General features: G+C 38.5%; 1 pseudogene; it reads left to right on the forward strand.

Annotated features, from left to right (window-relative positions):
• The first annotated feature begins 219 nt into the window (after positions 1–219).
• Positions 220–1,863, forward strand: LOC471603 (T-complex protein 1 subunit epsilon-like; annotated as a pseudogene).
• Positions 1,864–5,714: the final 3,851 nt, after the last annotated feature.

Raw genomic sequence — 5,714 nt, forward strand, 5'->3', positions numbered from 1 at the left:
GTCACAAGCGGAATAAATAAATAAATCAAAAACAGGTTTCATCATAAACTGAAAAATGCCAAAGACAGAGAGAAAATATCTAAAAGAACATGAGAAAAAAAAAGATTACTCACAACGGAGCAAAGAATGACTGAACTCACTAGCATCAGAGGGCAAAAAACAATAGATTAGTATCTTCAGATTAGTATCTGAGGGAAAAGTAGCTCCTGGGGCTGCACCATGGCATCCATGGGAACCCTCGCCTTTGATGAATATGGGCACCCTTTCCTCATCATCAAGGATCAGGACCACAACTCCTGTCTTATGGGACTGAGGCCCTTAAGTCTCATATAGTGGCAGAAAAGGCTGTAGCAAATATGATGAGAACATCACTTGGGCCAAATGGGCTTGATAAGATGATGGTGGATAAGGATGGTGATATGACTGTAACTAACGATGAGTCCCCATCTTAAGCATGATGGATGTCGATCATCAGATTGCTAAGCTGATGGCAGAACTGTCCAAGTCTCAGGATGATGAAATTGGACTTGGAACCACAGGAGTGGTAGTCCTGGCTGCTGCCTTGTTAGAAGAAGCCAAGCAGTTGCTAGACTGAGGCATTCACCCAATCAGAATAGCTGATGGTTATGAGCAGGCTGCCAGCGTTGCTGTTGAACACCTGGACAAGATCAGTCATAGTGTCCTTGTTGACATAAAGGACACTGAACCCCTGATTCCGACTGCAAAAACCATGCTGGGCTCCAAAGTGGTCAAAGTTGGCACCAACAAATGGCTGAGATTGCTGTGAATGCTGTCCGCACTGTAGCAGATATGGAGCGGAGAGATATTGACTTTGAGCTCCTCAACGTAGAAGGCAAAGTGGGCGGGAGGCTGGAGGACACAAAACTGATCAAGGGCGTGATTGTGGACAAGGATTTCCAGTCTCCTATAGGTGCCGAAAAAAGTGGAAGATGCTAAGATTGCAATTCTCACATGTCCATTTGAACCACCCAAGCCAAAAACAAAGCATAAGCTGGATGTGACCTCCATAGATCATAAAGCTCTTCACAAATATGAAAAGGAGAAATTTGAAGAGATGATTCAACAAATTAAAGAGACTGGTGCTAACCTAGCAATTTGTCAGTGGGGCTTTGATGACGAAGCAAATCACTTCAGAAGCAAAATCACTTCAGAAGCAAATTTCTTCAGAACAACTTGCCTGTGGTTCGCTTGGTAGGGGGACTTGAAATTGAACTGATTGCCATCTCAACAAGAGGGCGGATTGTCCCACGTTCTCAGAGCTCACGGCCAAGATGCTGGGCTTTACCGGTCTTGTACAGGAGATCTCATTTGGGACAACTAAGGATAAAATGCTGGTCATCGAGCAGTGTAAGAACTCCAGAGCTGTAACCATTTTTATCAGAGGAGGAAATAAGATGATCATTTAGGAGGTGAAACGATCCCTTCACGATGCTTTGTGTGTCATCAGCAACCTCATCCGCGATAATCGTGTGGCATACGGAGGAGGGTTTGCTGAGATATCCTGTGCTCTGGCAGTTAGCCAAGAGGCGGATAAGTGCCCCACCTTAGACCAGTACACCATAAGAGCGTTTGCCGACGCTCTGGAGTCGCCCCATGGCCCTTTCTGAAAACAGTGGCATGAATCCCATCCAGACTACGACAAAAGTCCGAGCCAGACAAGTGAAGGAGATGAACCCTGCTCTCGGTACTGACTGTTTGCACAAGGGGACAAATGATATGAAGCAACAGCATGTCATAGAAATCTTGACTGGCAAAAAGCAACAGACATCTTTCGCAACACAAATGGTTAGAATGATTTTGAAGATTGACGACATTCATAAGCCTGGAGAATCTGAAGAATAAAGACACTGAGAATACTGTGTAATAAGATCCACTACTGTGATTAAATGGATGTCTTGTGAGGCATCTACAGTTATTTATTACATCCGTTTTCAGACACTGTAGATACTGTAATAAAAATAGCCCTTCGGTAACCATAGTTTGACTTGTTCAAAGCTATGTAATTGTAGGGGTACTATCTCAACAGCTTTTGTATTCATTATATTAAAGGAATCTCCTTAAACAACAACAACAAGAAAAATTGAGGGAAAAGCTGTCTGAGTGAGACAAATGTAGTTTAACATACAGTTTCCACTTTCTCCTGCCCTCAAAAGAAGAATATTAACGGAAATAGTTTAGGAAGAAGAAAACGTTTCCCAAAAGGAAGGAATGGGTTGCAAGTAATGAATAGTGAGTGCTATCAATAAAACTGGTAAATAAGTACGACTGAGCACAAACTAAAACAGTAACAACAAAATGAGGATGGGAGGAGGATGAAAACCAAGGTGAAACAAACATCTGTGATCTATAACAACGTGAAAAATTAGTGCAAGATGTTAGGAGTTAAACCATTCCAAGGTCTGTGTTCTGTTAAGCCTGTAGGCATGTTCTCTTAGTTTCCTAGGGCTGTTACAACCAATTATCACAAACTTGGTGATTTAAGTAAAACAATAAATGTATTCTCTCACAGTTGTGGAGGCCAGAAGTCCAAAACCAAAATGTTAACAGGGTAAATTCCTTCTGGAGGCTCTCAGGAAGAATCTTGTTTCATGAATCCCCTGGCTTCTCGTGGCTGCCGGCAATCCTTGGCGTTCCTTAACTTGTAGCTAGGACTCCAATCTTTGCCTCTGTCTTCACGTGGCTTGCCCCTTTGTGAGATTGCCTTCATGTGCCTTCTCCTTTTCTGCCTCTTACAAGGAACCTCATCATTGGATTCAGAGCCCACTCTAATCCAGGATGACCTAATCTTGAGATCCTTACCTTGATTATATCTGGAAAGACTCTTACCCCAAATAAGGTTATATTCTAAGGTTTTGGGTGGACATATTTTTTGAGGACCACAAGTCAACCCAGTGTTCATGTTAAGAATGTAAAAGTAGCTACTAAAAAGGTTTTTCTAAAAAGTAGAATGTATACATTCTAAACAAACAGAGAAACAGAAATCTCCTTGAAGGTAGGAAAGAAGAAATAAAAGCATGGTGAATCATAAACCAAAGTCCAAATAAATTAGAAATGATTTTACATGCAAACAAGTTAAAATGCAACTGTTAAAAGACAAATTCAGATTAAAAGCAAGACCCACGCATACCATTGCTTCTCTAAATATTCACAGACGTGTTTCATTCTCTTTAATACCTTCTTCAGTGCCTTAGCTTAGCAAGATAGAAGTACGTTTTCATTTGATTTGTGTCCTCAAATCATTTTCACCTGTGACATTAAGCTCAGCCTACAGATGTTACAGAATAGAAAAAAGTCCCTTTCAAGCCAAATTTCTCCTTTTCAGGTGGTAGCCAATAAGTTAATTTTTCTGGAGCAGCTTTACAATTTTTTATTTTTGAAGTACTTTTAGATGGCTTAAAACATTAGTAAAAGGTTAAAGCTGTAGGACTTATTTTTCATCCCCCACTCATGTTTATTCTTCTGCCAATTTCATGTCTTAATTACCAAAAAAATTCTTTGAAATTCCTGACTATAAAGAACAACTCTTTTTACCAAACCTGTAGACTATGACTGATTTTCAATCATGGTGAGCACGAATTCTGAATGCACAGCACGGGTCAATTTTAATGAGTTCAGAATTTCTTCTAAAAAGTCATTTGCAAACATACACACATGCACATCCAAACGGTAGCTCTTACAATTTTATCTAAGAAAAATTATGAGTTTCAAAATAAGATACAAAATACAAATTTTGAGCACAATGATGTAAAAAAGATGAAGAAAATTTCATCAATGGACTAAATGGACTTTTCCCCTAACCCCCATCTTGATGAAAAGATGCAATAGCCAGCTAGCCCTAAACAATGTGAACTATGTTTGTTTGTTTTTTTTAAGTGGACAATGAATATAGAAGCAATTTTAATTCAAGACCTACTCCAATTCTTATTAAACCTAAAAGTCAGACTAATTCTCTGACCTTCAAAATATAGTTGAAAATTAGCTTTGTTTGCCTCCCCCAAAATATTGCTCTCTTCAATGGCAGGATTCTATAATTCATCTTTATATACTTGACTCACTGCATAGTGCTTGATGGTCAATAAATTTGTTGAATGTGCAAATTTACACAATAAATTCCCCCAAAACTGATTTCCCTTAGGTCATAAAGACTCTTTCTCCCACACTTTCACAACATTAGCAGGCCAGAAGAGTTGATGTTCTGACAATCTGACCCCACATTATTCTCTGAACAAAGCAGTTCAGGCCTAAAGAAAAGTCAATACATTCAATCCACAGCCCTATGAGGTATTATGAAAGTGACCAGCAATTCTAACTCTTATTTTGGTTTTTAGAACAAATTAAGGTATTTTATTATTTAAACATGGAGAATAATTTTCTTTTAATAAATTATTCCCTTTTATTAAATAAGTTACTTTTAAATAAAATTTAAAAGATAATTAAAAGACATCACTTTACCTGTAAGGCCTTACTCAAAATGACAGGAGACAAATTTCACAAGTTGAAAACTTTGGATTCTATTTTAGTAATCACTGCTACATTTTAAAAATGAGCTAGAGCTGGGCACAATGACTCTGGAGGCTGAGGCAGGAGGATCACTTGAGGCCAAGAGTTTGAGAACAGCCTGAGCAACATAGCAAGACTCCATCTCAAAAAAAAAAAAAAAAAAAAAAAAATTAACCAGGCATGGTGGCACATGCCTGTAGTCCCAGCAACTTGGGACTTGAGCCCAGGAGTTAAAGGCTGCAGTGAGCCAAGATGCCATTGCACTCCAGACTGGGTGACAGAGCGAGACTACAACTCAAAAAAAAAAAAAAAAAAAAAAAAAAACCTTATAAAATGAGCTAGAAAGTCAAGTAAAAGCAGTGAAAAGATACTAGAGTTAGACTTGTTGAACAATTGGGTGAGACAGAAAAAAGAGAGCAATTTTAAGTGATAACGGACTCTATTTTAACTGCCTCTTACACATTTCCTTGTTTTGATGGAGGCGAGCTATAGCTGGCAATCAGAATCTTATGTCTCTCTCTTTGCTACCTATTGAAAAACAGTAATTTAAGAAAATTTTTGTTGGGAGAAAAAAGGTGCTGCCTTAAGTAACTTTGGAATATGTTTTGACTGGATACTGTAAGGTTAAAGATGAAAAGAAGTGTACTCCAGTAGGTAAACTTATTATACATATTCTAGGTTAGCAATTCTGCAACCACTTTATTGTGTACTAGGGCTGAAAAAAATAGGGGCATAAATTATAGATAATGAAAGTTAAGTTTCTCACTGGCAGAGAAAGAAGTTACAAATAAATGAAGGGGAAAAGCTAGAATGAATCCTATGGTGCTGGATTAGGAGTTACAGATATCCATATAGACTCATTTTTAAATATATACAGAAATATACAGAAATCATTACAGATATGTGTGTATACCTATGTTAGTAAACATTCATGTATTTCCTAGCTCTGTTCACTGAGGTCTAGAAGCCATGACATCCCAGTAACAATAAGCGCATTCAGCACTCAAATCTTGGATTGTAAATAACATCCTCCAATAAAAGGAACAGGGCTCTTTGGAGAAATGACTGATTCTAGGGCTAGGCAGAGAAAATAGAAGATCAGCCTGGGGCATCGTGGTAGTGCCAGAAAGTAAAAGCTAAAAAGAAAAAAAATGGGAGCATGTCAAAAAGATATGGCTCCCAATGGCCAAAGT

The sequence above is a fragment of the Pan troglodytes genome, chromosome 4 (assembly GCF_028858775.2).
Source record: "Pan troglodytes isolate AG18354 chromosome 4, NHGRI_mPanTro3-v2.0_pri, whole genome shotgun sequence".
In the NCBI taxonomy this organism is placed as follows: Eukaryota; Metazoa; Chordata; class Mammalia; order Primates; family Hominidae; genus Pan; species Pan troglodytes.